Genomic DNA, 21,040 nt, shown 5'->3' with positions numbered 1-21,040 from the left:
GATGCATACCACACATGTAAGTAAAGAAAAATCTTATGTTTTAAAAAGGTGGGCTTGTTATTTTGTCCAGTGCTGGGGGCTTCAAATCAGGCCCTGCAACAGGCCTGACATTCTACTCTTCAAAGATGGTGAGCTTACCCTTCTTCCACAGTGCAACAGAATTACCCAGACCTGAGCTAAAAATCCCAGCACTGACAAAAGATTCATATTGATGTCAGAAACTAAAAATCCCAGCACTGACAAAAGATTCATACTGATGTCAGAAGCCAGTCGTTGTGACTTTTATCCTCTCCTGTGAAAGTCCTGGGTCACAAATATGATGGAGAATGCATGGACAACACTGTAACCTTGGTAACTGTTAGGTTTTTAAAAAGAGGTAGTCGAGTAAGAACAGCACCAGCACACACGTGGTATTCAGATAAGGGGTAGGTTTATTCAGTAGACCTGCTGGGACCAGGCAAGGTTGGCACTCCACGTGGCTGGGAAAGGCCTGGGAATGAGAGAAAGCTAGGAAGAGAGGAAAGAGAGAGAAAAGAGTAGAGAGAGGGGTAAGAACAGTAGCACTCACGTGGTATTCAGGTAAGAGGTAGACCTGCTGGGACCAGGCAAGGTTGGCACTCCACGTGGCTGGGAAAGAGAGAGAGCAAGAGAGCAAGAGAGCAAGAAAAGAGCAGCAAGAGCTAGAAAGAACAGAGAGAGAAAAAAGGGAGAGTCTGGGCCTGGGCTAGCCCTTATGTAGGGTATGGGTGGGGAAAGGTGTGGCCACATCAAATTCAGATGTGACCTCAGCGGATGCAGATGTGACCTCTTCCCAGTGTACCAGTTGCCTAGGTAACGCAGGTACTGGGTGGAGACTTTGCTGCGAGGAGGGTGGAGTCTGCTTGCCATCTAGGAGCGGACCTTACAGTAACGGGTTCTCATCCATGTCAGCACTGTCATAGCAGTCACCATACTTATTAAAATACACAATACCTCCATGAATTAGAGACAAAATAAGGAGAATAAATGCACTGAACCCAAGATGCTAACCAAACATATATGTCAATATAGATCCTTTGTTTAAATTATGAATTTCTGACTATAGTGGACCACCCTGGGGATCAATGTCAGATTCTGGGATTGGCCATACTCCTTAGTTGCTCACAGGTTCATATGATCACCTTGAATGATTGGCCAATTTGTTTTGCTCTGCCCTGAGTTCAGATACCAGCATTATCAACAAGTGGATCGTGGAGTAAGAAGGAGAGTGTGAAACTTTTTTTCCTTTTCTCTGAGAATCCTGGGGGTAAGGCATGAGAGAGAACATTTCTACAAATCTAGATGTTCTGTGATAGGTTGTCATCAATGTAATAAACACATTGAGTACATAAATGAATAAAACAGAAGATACAAGGAACAACCCCACCAAACATGTATGGACTGAGCATCTATAGGTAAGTATAAATCCTATTTTTACAATATATAGAAATAGTATGATTTCCAGGTCTGGGTCTTGAATTCAGGACTAGTGAAAAGACCTGACTTTTTTATTTTCATGAAAGGTGATCTTCCCCTTTATGCACATTGCTGCAGATTTACCCAGAGCCTGAGTTACAATCCAAAGCCTGTAAGAATAAACTGTGTGAATTGCATGCCAGGGAGTTAATTTTTTTCTCAGCATGGGTCTTGAACTCAGGTCGTGGCAACACTGCCTCAGCTTTGATCACACTAGGATGGGGTGCAGCCACTGGACACACAGGTGCTTCTGGGATTCTACACCCCCACGTGTTGCAAGGAAAACAATGCACAGAAAACATGTGGCCTTTTATGTTTTCTTCCTTTGCACAGTGACCCTACTGGGTCTGAATGACACTGTTGCAAAGGGTACTTCACCTTGCATTTCTGAAGGCTGGCAGACAATCAAGAAAGCCATAGGCCCACGTGGCAACATAGGCCCTCATTTCAAATCCCCATACTGACACCAACCAATGGCAGGAAGTACTAAGAAACTGGTTCCCATCCAAAGGCATAACACTGGAATTTTGTCAATGTCACAGTTGAATGAGTTGATCGTGAATGATGATCCTATAAAATTAAACAGCATCATTTCAGAAGGCTGATTGATTTTATTTAATATTTATGAAGCATTAAAAGAATATTATTACTTACAGGAACACAATAATTTCAGGACACTGAGTGCTTTCATTAATATTTTAAGGATGAAAACAATAACATTAATTACATGGACGCATAATAAATACCCAGGAATTGGTAGGAATATAGTCTATATAACTGAATAATGTATAAACATCTCTGGCACTCTATAAACACACAGACACACACACACACACACACACACACACACACACACACACACACACACATATGCCATCTACATGTCAATCTGTTCTTCTTTGATTAACCCCAGGGGTTCTCAGGTCCTGGGAACAACCTGCACCTCAATTTCCCCCAGGATGGCATGTTTGCACTCACCCATTCATGAATTTGGCCTTGTAGGCCATGAGTTCAGATGTCAGTAGTCCCAAACAATGAATCGTGGAGTAAGAGGATGATGGTGACACATGGATTCCTTTACTGTGCATCTTCTGTGTGTCAGGTATGAAGTGGAATACATCTGTAGACCTATATCCTATGTAGTCAATGTTTTATGTGCTATAATAGTCAATACAATAAATGGTCAATACATGAATAAAACAAAAAATAAAATAACTACTCTGAATGCAATACGGTGTCAACATATGTATAAGAATATAAAACATATATGTAAATTGTACATGAATAGGGTGTTTTCTAGTGCTGGTGATCGTTTTCAAGCCTAAGGAACAAACTTGAATTTTTTGACTTTAAGGAAGCAAGCTTCCCCTTCCCACACAGTGCAACAGAGGTACCCAGACTATGAGTTCCAATCCCAGTCCTGGTAGAAAAAACTCACCTTTATAGTATTTGAGGCCCAATTCTTAGGTATTTCATTATGCCTCCATTTGATGAATGTGATTGCTTAAATGCTTAATAAAATATTAACTAAAATCAATCAGTGTCGTGTAATATAAGTGTGTATAATTTTATCCTAGAATCATTCAAGAACTGTTCATTCAATCATGACTTACATCACATTACATTGGTAATCATATGGATAGGAACAAGTTTCTTAGGATCTCCTACAATTTGGAGGTGGCACGACCAGGATTTGAATTGTGGGCTCCAGCTCCCACCACTTCAACCCGAGGATCGGGAACTCACCAGTCTGTCCAAGAACATCAACAAGGCCAATGATTAGGCAGGCACCAGTGGATCTCAGCAGTCCTTCTTGATACTTACAAGGCTGTGAATAGAGGATCATGGTCAAAGTCACCCTAAGCAGGAAAATCCTTGAGACCCCTGTCCAACTTCAGTGCCAACAAAGCCAGAAATCTTGTGGCTCTAGTGTAGAGGACCAGCCTTGAGCAAAAGCAGCTCATGAACTGTGCCCAGATCCTAAGTTCAAAGTCTGGGACTGGCAACAAACAGAACTATACAGCAATCTGTGTAGCCATCCAGTTAAAGCAGGTCACCCTCTTCTCTCCAACTGAATTGGACAGAATTTCCTGGGAAAAAGGCTGGGAGAACCACTGTCATCTTGACTCCGCCCATGCTGTTTGCTTCACAGGATTCTGGCCACACCCCCATTCTTTCATGCTTCTTTCTGACCAATGGGATACAAGAATGGTGGCCATGCCCACATTCCATGCTGCCAGGTAGCACTGGGATTCCCTCTGTTAGTTTACACCACTACCAGCAGTTCAGGAAGGTAGAAGGGGCTGAGTCCTGAGGAATAGACTCAAGGTGACTTTGGAGTTTAGTAGAAAATTGATGCTCGCACCCCACCTGGCCCCTCCCCTCCCTTCACGCAGTGCCAGGTTTCAAACCTCAATCAATGTCTAGCTGCCAGCCGGCCTAAATCCCAGACCGGGTCCCTGCCCCTAGTCTTCTGCTCTGGGCCCATGTGTCCACAATGCTGGCGCCATCGCTGCTGCCCCAATTGGAGCAGCTGCCAACAGCTTCTCCCAGCAGCACAGGTGAGTTTCTGTCCCAACAACAACATACCCTGGGTCAAACACCCCTCTGGGGGCACCATGTCCCCCCTGCTTGTTTCCTCTCCATGGCGCTGATGAGCCACCTTTCTGTCTTGAGGATTTCTGAGATAGAAACTACAAATATGCTCAGGCTGGGCTGGATCATGGTCCTCCTGTGAAAGGTATGTTCCACCAGGCCTGGTCCTCTGTAATTGGGATGGTAGACATGTGGTGTCATGCTCAGTCATCGGTTAACATGGATTATCCTAAACTCAGTCCATAGCAGAGGATTCTTGACCACACGTGAAGCTCTTTGTAGGGCCTCAACCATTGGACCTCAGTCTCCTCACAGGACAGTTGTGAGGAAACAAGGGATTTATACAGAGCGATCTCTGGAAAAGAGAGGGAATGGCCTTCAGATAAGGTTTTAGCAATTCTGTGAGCATATGACAGGAAGATACCAGAAAGGGCTCAGGTGGGGCCTGTTATTAATCATGCAACAGGTGTGGGATTATGAACCGAAACATGGCTCTCTTTCATTACTACCCTATCCCAATGAGGAAGGGGATCCTTCACTTTGTTCAGTTTTGCAGCTGGGGAATCTGAGGCAAAGAGAAGCCAGATGACCTACTTATGACCTCAAGTTCACAGGAAGCTCGGCCTGACTTCTCTACCATGCTCCCTAGGACAATGGGTGCTATTCAGTCCAGTTCTTGTGGTGGGAAGTCCACTTCTTTCAATCGTGGTTCTTGAACTCTAGGATTGGGCATTGTTCCCGAGCTCCTCAGCTCAAGGCTTGCGCTTTATCACTTGATCCCACAGTGTCACTTCCAGTTTTCTGGTGGTTCTTTGGAGATAAGATTCTCAAACACGTTCCTCCAGGGCTGTCTATGAACCATGATCCTCAAATCTCAGCCTCCAGTGTAGTTAGGATTAGAGTTTTATGCCACTGGCACCTGATTTAAGTGTAATTCTGATTTTCTCTCTCTCTCTTTCCCTCTCTCCCTCTCTCCCTCTCTCCCTATCACCAACTCTCCCTCCCTCCCTCTCTTCCTCTCTCTCTCTCTCTCTCTCTCTCTCTCTCTCTCTCTCTCTCTCTCTCTCTCTCTTTCTCTCTCTCTCTCTCTCTCTCTCTCTCTCTCTTCTCTCTCTCACTGTAGCTCTCAGGAACGGGTAGAATGGGTGCTGTAGGAGGTGGGCCAATGTCCCCAGGTAGCTGGAACCCAAGATGGCCCACTCATTCTGGAGTTGGGCTGTGGGTAGGGAGCTGTCTCGTTCAGCATGTTGATACATCTCCATGAGATCAACCCTCTGAGCCCTTGCAAGACTGTCAGGGTTATTCATTTTCCACCTAGCCTTACTGGATTTTTTATATTGTATTCTTTTCTACATTATTTTCTAGCACCTGGCCAATATTATGGTACATAGTTACAGAATGAAAATGTAATGTTAACTTAAGAAAGTCATTTAGGGATCTGGGAATGTGGCTTCATGATATGATGATTGCCTAGCATGCATGAAACCCTGAATTCAATTCCTCAGTACCACATAAACAGAAAAACACTGGAAATGGTGCTGTGCCTCAAGTGGTACAGTGATTGCCTTGAGCAAAAAAGGAAAAAAAAACCCAAAGCAAAAAACATTTAATTAGTAAATGCAAAATAAAGAACCCCTACTTGGAATATGTAATTGCTCCTGCCATACTGACACCTGACAATAGTCCATAATTCATGTACTTTTTCTTATATTAGGATATTGTGTTGAAAAAAAGTTTTGTTCATTAGGTCAGAGCAATTAATGTCTTGAATGTGCTTAGATGTCAGGTGAAGATTAATTCTGGAAATTCAAAGATTCCAGGTTTTTGAATGGTCTCTGCTAATCACAATGAGAAGGGTAGTCTAAGTGAGATTTGGAAATCTTTTTGGTTATTCATGGCACCACAACGGCAGAGGCAAATTAACAGTTGTGACAGAAGAGAAGGAATAACTACAGAGGTAATGAATAAATGATAGTTACTAACGTATACCAGAAACGTTTATAGAGAACCATTTTTGGTTATTGAACAAATAGTTATCAACTAGTCTTATTCCGCATTACCTTTAGCATTCTAAATCTCTTAGGCTACTTCTTAATCTCTGTGTAATACATGTATCTCCTTCTGTGCTGTTTTTTCTTACCTTAACTTCTTTGCTTTCTAAAAATCTCAGTCTTTCTATATTTCTCTATGAACATTTCCTGATACTAAATACACCTACACAGACGGCAGAGAATGCTAACTAAGGGTCCCATAGCTCATGAGTCATTAATGAAACAACATGGAAAAGGAGGACATATTTATTGTTACCTCAAATTTTCTGAAAAGCTGCAATGCCATCATTTGATTCAAATTTCCATTATTTGTCTACATAGTATCATTCAGTGCACATAAATGCAAATATGAGCTGGGTGCTGGTGGATCACGCCTGGAATCCTAGCTATTCAGGAAACCAGAGAATTGTGGTTCAAAGCCAGCCTGGTCAGGAATGTCCATGAGACACTTATCTTCAATTAACCACCTGAAACCCAGAAGTGGTGCTGTAGCTTAAGCGGTAGAGCACTCAATTTGAGCTGAAGAGCTGTGGGAGTGCGCCCAGGATCAGAGTTCAAGCCCCACAACCAACAAAAAGTGCAAATATTACCTTAAGTTTCCCCAAAAGGAAGGACAAGATCAATAAACTTCCCAAGCAGAAAAAATAATTTCAAAATGATTCAGTGCACCTACTTTTGCTGAGTTATTTAAGTTATGGCTTCTTTGCTAGACATATTGTCTTCCTTTAAAAATTGTCAAATACTAGCTTTACAATAAACTTCGTCTAATATTTTTTGTTTCAAAAGAGAAGTCTATACAGTTGATGTCACTTAGCTTTCTTACTATCTTAATTCATTTTTTTTTTTTTTTGGTCGGTCGTGGGGCTTGAACTCTGGGCCTGGGCGCTGTCCCTCAGCTCTTCAGCTCAAGGCGAGCGCTCTACCACTTGAGCTACAGCGCCACTTCCGATTTTCTGGTGGTTTATTGGAGATAGGAGTCTCACGGTCTCTCCTGCCCGGGCTGGCTTTGAACCGCGATCCTCAGATCTCAGCCTCCTGAGTAGCTAGGATTACAGGCGTGAGCCACCAGCGCCCGGCCTATCTTAATTCAAAGCCAAACCAGGCAGGAGAGTATGTCAAACTCTTATCGCAAATTGAACACCAAAAAACCAGAAGTGGAGTTTTGGCTCAAACAGTAGATTACTAGCTTTTGGGGTAGGTGGGCAGGAAAGACAACTGTTCAGGGACAGGATCCAGCCTCTGGGTTCAAGCCCCAGGACTAGCACAAACTAAACAAACAAGCAAATAAAAATCCCAGATTTTTCTTTGGGGCCCTCCTTAAAGGTGAACTGGTCAGAGTAGAGTCTTCTTTTGCTGATCATATTGACTGGATCCTGCTTTTTTGGAATCCTTGTTGCTCTGCAGAACTCAGAACCAGACCAAAGGAATTGATAACTGACTCCTGCATCAAGAGAATCATCTCAGGATTGAAATAGCCATCTATAAGATACTTTAAAACCTCTATGTCTTTGTTACTTTGCAGGAGAACACTTTTAAAACAATGTTATTTCCTTTTGTTTTATACTGGCCTTCAAATGGTACATTATTTCTTTTTGTAACACTATGAACTAGAAGTTTCCAAAAAAAATTATATGAGTAAAGAACACACTCAAAAGCCAGGGACAGAGTTTCCTTCAAGCCTTGGGATAACTTTCTTGTACAGTAAAAAGGAAAGCACAAGGTAACTTGAACTTTGTTTTTCCTCTATGTTCCATTCCTCTCCTGGGGTCAGTTTCCACATCCAGTAACAGTTACTTCCAGTAACAATCGATGGTGCTGCTTGAGCTATAGTGAATGTTTTCTGGCTTCACTGCTAGAAGACTAGAACACCTATGGACCTGAGGTAAAACGTATTTCAGAGAAAATTTAGTAAAGAGAAAATATGAAATTTATATTGCTTATAAATATATTATACATGAGTACATTGAGTTCAAACTTTGTAAGTTCTCTGTAAGTTAAGGCGAATTTTAAATAGGAAGAATGTTTTCAGAACATTCTTTTTGTGACTGTACGTGCTGTTCATTATTTCCCAAGTGTGCATGAGCTAACAGTAAGGAAACAATAGCAATAATAGGAGAAAGAGAAGTTCTGTGTTTAAGTATAAGGGTTACATACAGTATAGAAGACTACAAATAAGCAACATTGAAACAATAAAGCCAAGTCCAGTATGTAGATTTATGAGAGTGATATACAGAAAGCAAGAACCCTATGTGGAACATGAAGTATGAGGCCACTCCCATTCTAAATCATGCTTGCTAATCATGCAACTTTGTAGAAAGTACAATGGAAGAATAATTCTGTTTTCAATGAAAGTCAGATATAAAAGCATGGATTTAATTGGAAAAATGTCCATCTTGTGAGAGCAGGGATTATGCTAGCAATAAACTGGTGTCTAAGATCTCATTTCTTTTTTTTTTCTTTACACACACACACAGACACACAGACACAAACACACACACACACACACACACACACACACACACACACACACACACACACACACACACACACACACATATATATATATATATTTGTTGGCGGTGATCTTGGGACTTGAACTCTGGGCCTGCGAGCAGTCTCTCTGCTATTCAGCTCAAGCTAATGCTCTACCACTTGATCCACAGTGCCAATTCCAGTTTTCTTTTAGTTAATTTGAGAAAAGAGTCTCTGGGACTTTCCTACCGGGGCTGGTTTTGAACCTCAATCCTCATATCCCTCCATAACCCAGCTTACGATCACATTCCTAACAGTGTACACTCAAGATGTGTAATGTGTCTGTTCATCTATCTTTATAAGAATTCTTTAGTTAGGGCTGAAAGGTGTCTCAGAGGTACAGAGCTTGCCTCGCATGCATGAGGCCCTTGGTTCGATTCCTCAGTACCACTTAAGCAAAAAAGAAAAAAGCCAAAATTGGCGCTGTGACTCAAGTGGTAGAGGGCTAGCCGTGAGCTGAATTGCTGAGGGACAGAGCCCAGGACCAGAGTTCAGGCACCATGACCAGACACCCCACCAAAACAAAAAAAAAGAATTCTTGAGTTAAAAATATGGGCTACAGCTTAGACATTACTCTCACAAAAATGTTTGTCGTTTAAAAGTTGATACTCCTGGAGAAATAAAACCTAAGAATGTAAAGGAGTCTGGGAAGTTCTATTGGCATCCAGCCTGGGCAGAACATTCTTTGCAACAGTATATAAAATTAAGCAGTCAAAATCTGGATTGGAAGAATGGCTCAATTGATGGAATATCAGTCATGAGCAAGATTGCTTAATAAAAGCTTGAGGCTTTTGCATATATACATACAGACATACACATACACCCAGAGGCACTTATATATGCACACACAAATACACAAATGAAACAACTCTCAGAATGTGTAGAAAAGTTACAAAACAATAAATATATGTCCTGAACAAGACTAGAATCAAGTGATAATTTTTAATATTTGAAAGTCCTCAAATGAACTTCCTTCAAATAAGTTTGAGAATATTACATTGGTAGGGATCAGAGATAGTAAGAATCAATAATCATTATTAAAGGGATCAGGTCCATGGAGGAATGAATCAGAGATCTGGCAGGTGCATTTGAAAATGTTCATATCCTGTATCAAATGTTAGAACATCTTTGAAAATAGTAGATAAAGTTTAAGCAGTCACTCTGGTGTATAATATCACTGGAGAAGTTCAGAATTGGTAGTCTATATCTAGATTAAATAAACCAAGAAACTATGGCAGGGCAATGTGATACAAGCTTAGAATTCTAGCACTGAGATTAAGACAGGAGATTAGAGAATGGAATTACATATTGATACCTTCCCTGGACCAAAGTGTATAATTTTAACTTAATAAAACAAAATAAACAAGAAAGGAATACATAGTTGGACATTTGGGCTAATTTTGTCATTATGTTTTGAGAAGTCAAATTTCCTGTTGAAATGCAACTCATACTTAATCCTCACTTGTGTTTTAAATTCTCTCTTCATTACAGAACACTCCTAGATGCAAAATGACTCATGATTCCCATCCAAAATTTGAAAAAATAAGTTATCATCATTCTGTTGTAACCCAAAGAAATGATGAAGAATTACACAAGCTTAAGCTTGGAAAAATAGCAAAGTTCCTCTAATGAAGGATTTTGAAGATCTTGCTAAATTAGAATTTAGATTTAAAATATTTTGGTTTTGTTTGTAATTTTATATTCTATAGGATTCTACAAAATTGTTTTTAATTAGAGGGTTTAATTGACATTCACAAATGATTTTGCATTCTATGTGCCTAGAATATTCTTTCAAAAACTTAGTTAATAGATAATTCCAACAGTTCATGTATGAAATGATAATGTGAATGTTGTAGACAGAGTTGCCAACAAATTGATGACATTAATTTATGAATTTAGAATAAGAGAAATTTTTGGAGTCTTTGGTATAACATGGTATGAAGAGTATAATCGTGTGACATCTTCTTTCTTCTACCTGTATGTAACACAGGAAGCAATTTCCTTAATTATTTGCTACTGTATACAGTGAGAAAAATGTTACATTTGGGGTTTGATTTTATTTTTGTTTTTGTTTTATTGGTTTGTCCTAGGGCTTTTACTCTGGGCCTGGACACTGTCTCTGAGCCTGTTTATGCTCAAGGCTCATGCCCTACCACTTCAACCTCAGTGCCACTTTCATCTGGCTTTTGCTGAGAAGTTTATTGGAGATAAGAATCTAGGGAATATTCTTGCCTGGGTGGGCTTTCAACTGTAATCTTCCAATCTTAGCATCCAGAATTTATATGATAGCTAAAAATTATAAATATAAGTAATATTTGCAAATGTTCTGATCTCAAAAATACCAGTGGGGGGAAAATGATGCAACCCACTTTATTGTGGTGTTCTTACCAGAACATGAATCGCATCACATTAGCAGAGTTGTATTTTTTCACAATAGAGATAAGCTATTTATCATATGAATTAAGGGAAGTTTGAGATGCACCCTAAAAGTTGGAGAATTTTGGGCTAGGATGACTCTATATCATAAATATTGGTATTGGTGGTCATAAAAATAATAGCTTATTGTGATAAACAATTGCTTACTCTTGAAGAATTAATTATTACCGATGCTACATAGTTTTATCCTCTACCAGAACATGGTTATTTTTCTGTTGTCTCTCAATCTGTAACAACCCATTGGAAAATGCATCTATTGTAAAATTACATAACATGCAAGCCGGTATTGTTTTGAATCTCTCAGGTATGGAATCTTCAGAATTTGAAAATGAGTAATTACTAGTCATTGGAATGTTGACGAACACATATATTCTGTCTTCTTAACAACTTATTTACTTTTACAAGTTATTTATTTCCATAGAATTAAACTCTTTTCACTTTTAGTATGAGAAAGTACTATATTTATTCTTTTTTCAAAATATTGGTAAGTATATTGTGAAAATATTGTCTAGTTGGATAGCATTCAAGTTGATGGTCCTCTGATTAAAAAGGGGTAATTAATTCAAATTAGACACCAAAAGTATGGAATTTTAAAAAGTTACTACATAAAGAGTACTATGTACTTTACCAATACAGTGAAATTTTATTTCATGCAGCTTATTTTTTAAATTTAATTTTATTGTCAAAGTGATGTACAGTGTGGTTACAGTAACTTTAAGGTAGTGAATACATAACTTTTCAAACTTGTTACCCCTTCCCTCATTTTCTTCACAGTTTTCCTTGACCCCAGTACCCCTCACAAGTTGTAATGTACATTTCCAACATATTGTCTTGTGAGTATTGCTATTGCATTGGTTTGCCTTTGTCCTTTGTCTCACCATTTTGTTGTTCCTCGTCCCTTCCTTAATTAAGGTAAATATATACACAATACACAGGCTACCAAAATCAAATACAGCAGGGAAAAAAGCATAGGGGAAAACCCCAAAAGAAAATGGAAATCACATAGTACATTAAAAACAACAATCGCAAATAATACTCTCTGTTTCCATATCTTGGAGTTCATTTTGCTTATCATCAGATTATAAGGCTATATATATGCATAACAAAGCCACTGGAAAATAGTAGTTTCATGGACACTATATCATGAAAACAACATGTTAACTGTTTTTGATATTAAAGGTGGAGTTAGGATTGATGAACTTGTGGTTCTAATAAAGGAATTTCAAAAGAGTTTTAAAATTATGACAGGTTTGGCTGGGAAGGTGGCTCAGTGGTAAGAGCGCTTGCCTTGCATGCCTGAGGCCCTGGGTTCAATTCCTCAGCACCACATAAGCAAAAAGAAAAAAAAAGCCGGAAGTGGTGCTGTGGATCAGGTGGTAGAGCGCTAGCCTTGAGCTGAAGAGCTGAGCTAAAGCGCCCAGGCCCAGAGTTCAGGCCCCACGACTGCACACCCCCCAAAACTGACAGGTAAATTTTAATTTGTTCAAACTTTTTAACAACTTAGCCTATTAGGAAAATTTAAAATTTCTTGGGAAAATAGGCTTTCATGCAAAATAATCAATGGAGACTTAACTGAGAGGGAGCAAAGAGGGTGAAGATGGCTCATGTTCATACTAAACAAACAAACCTCAGAACCCTTGGTATAAGTCCTGTAGGTTCCCTTGAGAATTGTCCTTACCCAGGAAATCTACTCACTGTGTGAAACAAGGTTGTAGTGGAATTTAAATTCAACGTTCTTAAAAAAAAATCAAAATTTGTGTATTGACTTTAATTACCAAACAGTAATTCTCTGAAAAAGATAATTTGGGTCAAAATATTTAGGGAAAAAGTGCACTCAAAAATGTTTGTAATACGTTCTACAATGTCTTTGCATGTGAAGCACTGAACTACAGAAAAAAACCTGATTGGATACTTGAAACCAATGATTTCACATTTCTTAGTAGCTCAAAAATATAATATCCTTATTAACGAGATAGTGAAGACTTCTCTTATTATATAAGCCCAAAAGTTTTGGGATCAGAAAAGAATTGAGCAAATTGAAAAGTCAAGAAAACGTGTTCTTAGAAGCCCTAGCTAAGCATATTGGCTTCAGCAGTGGAGGGTGGCCAAACTTTTTGATATATTGTCTTAATATTTTTGCTACCTAAAGTGATTTTACAGAGCCTATTTAGCTCACTACAATTTAGAATGGATTGAATGAAGACATGAAAATAAATTCCACATCCAAATAAAAGAGTTTTAATAGAGAAACCATGAAGAGGTAGCAGTGGGGAAGGACTTATAGTGGTTCACCTTCACTAGACTTGAAGCCAAGAATCTGTGATTAGTTGGAAATCACGCAAGAGCTAAGAGAAGGACAGAGACATAGGACATAGGAGCATTGTCATTTTGTAACAGACACTGTCATAAAATGTATGGATGATTTAACTCTATTCTTTTCCATACATCCTTCTGAGCAAATGCAAGACCAAGAGAAAGATAATCTATTGAAATAATTTTTGAAAGAATAACTTCACTGGTCCTGATATGGTATCTAAAGAGATTCTTAAGAGAGAAGATAAAAGTGAAGTATTCTTCGGTTTCTTCTAAGCATTTTGTTAGCAAAGTATATCTTTGAGGTTAGAAGTGATTGAACCAAAAAGTGGTGGAGTACCCATGTTTTTTTTTAATTTTTATTTTATTTGTGAACATACTGTACAAAGGGGTTACAATTACATGGGCAAGATAATGCATACATTTCTTACCAAGCATTGCAGCCTCCTCCTTTGTTTACCCTTTACCTCCCTTCCCAGCCTCCCACTCACCCCCCACCCAATCCTTCCTCCCATCCCTCCACCCCCACCGACATTGTAAAGCTCATTTTTGACATGACAATTTGTACTTCTCATTGTTGCAACAGGTCCACCTGAATCCTTAAACGACTTGTTTTTCCCTATCTCCTCCACAAGTTACACTGACATCAAATATATTGAAAGTGGGGGTTATACTGTGGGGGAGGGACATACAAAGCAACAAAGAAATAATCTTATAAATGCATTAGAAACACATGCATGAAACAAAAAAAAAAACATTAAAATACCTATCTAAGGATTCATTTTCCTAACATCACATTATCTGAATTTTTCCGCTTGACTCATACATATACTAGATATTGCAAATAAGGGAAACCATGGGACCTGTGTTACTTTGTTCCTGGCTTACTTCACTTACTATAATTTTTTCCAAGTTTTTCCATTTCCTAACAAATGGGGCAATGTCATTCTTTCTGATGGAGGCATAGAATTCCATTGTGTATATATACCACATTTTCTTGATCCATTCATCTACTGAAGGGCATCTGGGTTGGTTCCATATCTTAGCTATGGTAAAAAATGCTGCAATATACATAGTTGTGCTGGTAGCTTTAGTGTGGTCTTGTTTGTCAACATTTGGGTAAATGCCCAAAAGTGGGATTGCTGGGTCATAGGGGAGCTCTATGTGAAGTCTTTTGAGGAACCTCCATACTTCTTTCCAAAGTGGTTGAGCAAGTTTACATTCCCACCAACAGTGAAGTAAGGTTCCCTTCTGTTCATATCCCCTCCAGCATCTGCTGTTGTTAGAGTTCTTGATTTTTGCCATTCTAACTGGAGTGAGGTGGTATCTCAATGTTGCTTTGATTTGCATTTCTTTTATGGCTAAGGATGTTGAGCATTTCTAAATGTGTCTATTGGCCATCCTTCTTTCTTCTTCAGAGAAGTTTCTCTTTAAGTCTTTAGCCCACTTATTTATTGGGCAGTTGTTTCTTTGAGGATTTGTTGTTGGGGGATTTAATATTTTGAGTTCCAAGTATATTTTAGATATGAGACCCTTGTAAATTGTATGGCTAGTGAATATCTACTCCCAATCCGTGGGCTTTCTAGTGATCTGGCTAGCTATGTCCTTGGCCAGGCAGAAGCTCTGCAATTGCATGCAATCCCATTTGTCCAACCTTTTTTTGATTTTTTTTGTGTATCTGGGTCTCTATTAAGATAATTTCGGCCTGTGCCAAGGACACCTAGGGTTTCTCCTATTCCATCCTGTAATATTTTCAGAGTGTCTACTTTGACTCTGAGGTCTTTAATCCATTTGGAGTTGATTCTGTTGCAGGGTGATAAATAAGGATCTAGCTTTAGTTTTCTACAAGTAGTGGATGAATTTTGCCAGCACCATTTACTGAAGAGGCTTTCTTTCTTCCATTCTATTTTTCAGCTCCCTTATCGAAAATTAGATGGCTATGGGACTGTAGGTTCGTTCCTGTGTTTTCAATTCTATTCCGTTGGTCATCTTTTACGTTTTACTTCATCTTTCACTATTTGGATTCCCTTTAAATTTGCATCTTGTCTTAATGTCCCAGCTAGCATTCTAATACTAAGTAGTTGAAGAGGAGTGGAGAGAGCAGACATCCTTATCTCTTTCCTGAATTAATAAGAAATGCCTTTAACTTTTCACCTTTAAGTATAATGCTGGCTGTAGTTTCATCAATTCTTAGAAGAAAGAAGAGCACTGGAGCAATATCAGTTCCAAATTTCAAACTATACTAAAAAGCCACAATAATAAGAAGAGCTTGGTACTGGCACAAGAACAGTTCTGAGGACCAATGAATAGGACTGAAGACTCAAAAATAAACACACTGACATATTGCAACCTAATCTTTGACAAGGGAGCTAAAAAAATAGAACGGAAGAAAAACAGCCTTTTCAGTAAATGGTGCTGGTAAAATTGGTTATACACCTGTAGAAAACGAAAGCTAGATCCATATACATATTTATGTATCATATATATCATGCAGGGTGATATATATATATATATATATATATATATATATATATATATATATATATTAATAGAGAACCACAAACAAAACAAATCAAAGAGAGGTTGGACAAATGGGATTGCATGAAACAGCAGAGCTTCTGCAAGGTAAAGTTCATAGACAGCAAGATCAATAAAAAGCCCACTTAGTGGGAGAAGTTCTTCATGAGTCATAAAGCAGACAAAGTCTTATATAGAAAATATACTTAGGACTCAAAATCATAAATACCCCAACAACACATCCTCAAAGGAACAACTGTCCAATATCTAAATTGGCTGAAGACTTAAAGAGAGACTTCTTTGAAGATGAAGAAGTATATATATATAGTATATATATATATATATATATACATATATACATATATATATATATATATATCTGTAATTTGGAGAGAGGAAGGGATATAGCAGAATGCTTAAATGGGGATTCAGGTTGACCATTGTGACAATGAGATGTACAGGACACTGTGCAGAAAATGAATTTACAATCTCAGGCAGGGGTCGAGGAGGGAGGAGTTGGAGATGTGGGGAAGGAAAGGATGGTAGGAGAAAAACAAAGGAGGAGGTAACAATGCTGTATACGAAATGTACTCATTACCTAGTCCTGTAACTCTGAGCCCTCTGTACAGTATTTTTACAATAAAAATATATTAAAAAAATCTCTGCCTGCTGTAGATTTCCAGTGCTTCCCTCGGAATTGCATTTTCTGCCTATTCTGGCTGTGGTTAGGTCCACCTGCACAATGGATCAGTAGTCTTCAAGGCATCTTGGTCTTCCAGTGGGACTTGGATTATCCAGTGGTGGTTGGAACCAGGCCAAGGACAGGACAAAATCACTTCCAGGACATGCCTTCGTCATTACGCAGGCAACTAGGATTGCAAGCAGAATTTCTCTGAATTTGACTCCAGCAATCTATCAGTGAACCAAAAGGCAAGTCCACCAAACACCTCACTCTTCCCCCCCCATTTCCTCCTTTCTCCTTCCCTGGGAAAGTAGAAAATAATTTTGCATGTTTTGACACACACACAAAATACCCACCATCTCCCCTGGTAAACTTGGTTTCAAGTCACTGAGTCATGTCAACGGATAATGCTGCATTCATTATTCTGGACAACATCTTCAGGTTGTTTGATGCCTTAATTTGTTGTTGTTGTTGTTGATGTTGTTGGTAGGGGTGCCTGAACTCTGGGTCTGGGTGCTGTCTCTGAGCTGTTCAGCTAAAGGCTAGCGCACAACCACTTTAGCCACAGTGCCACTTCTAGTTTTTTCTGCTTATATGGTGCTGAAGAATTGAACCTAAGACTTCATGCATGCAATACAATGACTCTACCACTGAGTCTTCTTCCAGCCCTAATGATTTAATTCTTTAAAATTTATTTTTGTCAGTTATGGGCCTTGAACTCAGGGCTTGGGTATTAACATATCCCAAAGTTCTTTAGCTCAAGGGGAGCCCACTCCAAATTGAGCTACAGTGCCACTTCCTGTTTGGAGATAACTGACTCACAGACTTTCATGCCAGGATTTGCTTTGAACAGATGAATTTTTAAATTATATTTCTCCTAGGTGTTTATTGGAACATTACAGTGTTTCTGGAATTTAAAGTTTTCTGTAAACCTTTGTTTTCAAGTAATGCTACAGCATTAAATATTACATTTCGAAGCTATCCTTTAGCACATCCATTTTGAAATTATTATCTTAAGATGAAATTCTAATTCTTTGTAGTCACAAAGCATTAAAGTCCAAATGGGAAATATGCTAATTTCAGCAGCCTTAGCTCTCCTTCCTCTTTTTTTCTCTCCAGTATCTTTTCTTGTTTTGGAACAAGTGTCATGGACTGTCCAACCAAGCAAAAGGAAGATTATTCCATTAATTTAATAGAAAAGGAATCCAGCCTACCTGCATCTCAAGGGAACTTTGAGTATAATGTTAATCTAATAGTGGATTTTCAGTCATTTTGATAATTTTTTGTTTAACCACTCATTAAAGAGGTTCCAAAAGGCTAGATTCAAAAATCATGTTCTGCTTTCTAAGAATGTTTAATAAGCTAGCAATTCAACAACGATTACATGGTGAAGAATTTCTCTTTTAACATAGCCCTTGCCACTGATCCCTTCCCTTCAAACTTGTAGCTTTGTTCAGTTTTCTTGTTCCAGCATTCATTTTGGTATTTGCTTCAGTAATATCCTTGTAGGATTTGACAATGAAATCCCATTTATTGTTAGAGAGCTCAATTCATATTGCCAAAGGCAGACTCATGAGCAGTTCATAAAGCATAAACTATTGAGAATCATTAACATGGTCATATGCAAATATTCCATAAATTAATATAAGTACCACATAAATGTGCATCTTCATATACTTTTAAAAATGCAAAGTAGTTACATATATATGTCATAAAATAATTCAGATCACTGGTAGAAGAGATTAAGCTAAAATTTTTATTTATATCATCCCCAATATTTTGTGAAATTTTCTTTTCTCATTAACATTCACCTTAGGACCTGCTTTTCCTAGCAACAAGTTGTAAGTTGATATACTTAGATATTAGTCCCCTCTGAGTAACGTCTTTTCTTTCCACCACTAGTTAGTCCCTCATGTTAAATACCTGAGGAATAACGTCCCATTGTGCCTGCAAGAGAAGTACCCAAGTCGACTGTCTGTACCTACTCTTGCTTTGCTTTGTTTGTGAATGTTGTAGCAGAGACAGGGGTGTCAGAGATCAGGTGGCTGGAACCATGGTGTTAAGAATTATGGGTAGCAAAATGAGTAGGAGAGAATAGGATACCAGGGAAAGGGTAATTGTGACTGTAATTGCTGAGTTGTATTGTCAGTAAATTGGGTAGCAGCAACAGCTTTGCAGGGGTTGGGGTAGCTAATACATGTATCCAGAACAATTTAGCAGTGACAAGGAAGGACAGACAAAATGAAAGATAAAAGTTGTGAGGCATTGTGGGAATTCTTTGTCTACCCATTCTAAAAACATAGAAGAGGGTATATTAAACTAAAACTACAAAAGAAAATTTAAGTTCTTGGTGCTAACAAATCTGTCCAGGTGTTATTACATTAAATAGAGAATTCAAAATGGTTTTTCTTCATGAATACAGAGATCAAAGATATTATAATTCTTATTTCAAAATGCAAATTAAAGGGGAAAATTAGTCAAGAGGTAAAATTCATATTGAATGTTAATATTTAAGAAGAAAAGAAGATCCTAGATGTCGGACTAAAGACAAAGCAATATTAGAGCATTATATGTTCAATAATAAGAAACTTTAATTGAAAAATTGAGCTAGAATGTTCACATCAGGAAAAGGCAAGCAATCAGAGTCCACCACCAACAAAGAAACATCATAATGTATATCTCAGAAAAAGGAACCAAGTTCCTTATCCTTGATGTCAATGATACACATAACACCCTTACAAACACACACACACACACACACACACACACACACACACACACACACACACACAAATTATGCAACAGCTCAAGCTACTCACATCCATTCAACATGAATCAAAGATCTTCTTGTAATACTTGAAACTTTAAATTTTGAAGTCTTACTCTGAAAACATTACAGGAAGGAATAGGAGAAACCCTAGGTCTCCTTGGCACAGGCCGAAATTTTCTTAACAGAAACCCAGAAATACAAAAAATCAAAGACAAATGGGACAAATTGGATTTCATGAAATTGCAGAGCTTCTGCATGGCAAAGGACATAGCTAGCAAGATCACTAGAAAGCCTATGGATTGGGAGAAGATATGCACTAGTCATTCAACGGATAAGGGTCTCATATCTAAAATATACCTGGAACTCAAAAAATTAAATCCCTCAACAACAAATCTTCAGAGAAACAACTGCCCCTTAAATAAGTGGGCTAAAGACTTGAGAAACTTCTCTGAAGGGGAAAGAAGGATGGCCAGTAAACACATGAAGTAATACTCAACCTCTCTAGCCATAAAAGAATTACAAATAAAAACAACATTGAGGTACCACCTCACCCAATTAGAATGGCTATACTCAAGTACTCTAATAACAACTGATGCTGGAGGGGATGTAGTCAGAAGGGAACCTCACTGCATTGTTGGTGGGAGTGTAAACTTGTTCAAACACTTTGGAAAGCAGTATGTAGGTTCATCAAAAGACTCCACATAGAGCTCCCCTATGACCCAGCAATATCACTGTTGGGCATTTACCCACATGATCACAAACAAGATCATAGTAAACCTATCAGCACACCTATGCTTATTGTAGAATTATTTACCATACCTATGATATGGAACCAACCAAGATGCCCCTCAGTAGATGAATGGATCAAGAAAATGTGGTATATATACACAATGGAATTCTATGCCTCCATCAGAAAGAATGACATTGCCCCATTTGTTAGGAAATGGAAAGACTTGGAAAAATTATATTAAGTGAAGTAAGCCAGACCCAAAGAAACATAGGTCCCATGGCTTCCCTCATTTGCAATAACTAGTATATGTCTGAGGCAAGCAAAAAATTCACATAAATGGATGCTAGGGAAATGAACCCCAGGATAAGTATTCAATTTTTTTTATTTAATGCAGTTGTTTCTAACATATTTTTAAGATGATTTCTATATTGCTTTTTATGTCTCTCCCCCTGCTTTCACTGTATTTGATGTTGGTACAATTTGTGTAGGGGAAGGGCATAAACAAATCGTTTAACTACGGGTACAGGTGGACACATTGCAACAATGAGATATACAAGTCATTATGTTGAAAAAATGAACTTTACAACTTTGGTGGAGGGAGGAGGGGTTTGGCCATCTACTTTCCAGCTGATCTATAGGTGTAGAAGCAAAATGTAATACAAAGCAATACAAACCAGTTCTTACTATAAATAATTTTTCTCTGAACATCTTAAAAATCAATTCTGACAACATGCAATAAAAAAATCCCTAAGTTTAAAGCATTCTTCTTGACAAATTGAAGAAATACTGAGAACATGTATTTTAAGAATAATTTCAGAGAGCTTGAACTCAGGGCCTGGGTTCTGTCTCTGATATTTATTACTAAAGACTAGTGCTGCCACTTTGAGCCACAGTGCCACAGTAAAGTCTCACCAATTTTC

General features: G+C 38.4%; 1 long non-coding RNA gene and 1 pseudogene across 1 annotated transcript; both read left to right on the top strand.

The window, feature by feature from the left end:
- The window catches only part of LOC138815088 (MTRF1L release factor glutamine methyltransferase-like), a 416,705-nt pseudogene that overhangs the window by 230,381 nt on the left and 165,284 nt on the right, over positions 1–21,040 (top strand).
- On the top strand, positions 3,865–10,286 carry LOC138815150 (uncharacterized). Its single transcript, XR_011368187.1, has 3 exons — positions 3,865–4,055; positions 7,912–8,022; positions 10,164–10,286. It is a non-coding gene; the product is annotated as an uncharacterized lncRNA (long non-coding RNA).

This window comes from Dipodomys merriami, unplaced genomic scaffold (genome assembly GCF_024711535.1).
Source record: "Dipodomys merriami isolate MVZ:Mamm:240054 unplaced genomic scaffold, mDipMer1.0.p SCAF_108, whole genome shotgun sequence".
NCBI classification, from domain to species: Eukaryota; Metazoa; Chordata; class Mammalia; order Rodentia; family Heteromyidae; genus Dipodomys; species Dipodomys merriami.
Note: the sequence above shows the minus strand (reverse complement) of the source record. Positions and strands in the feature narration are given on the sequence as shown.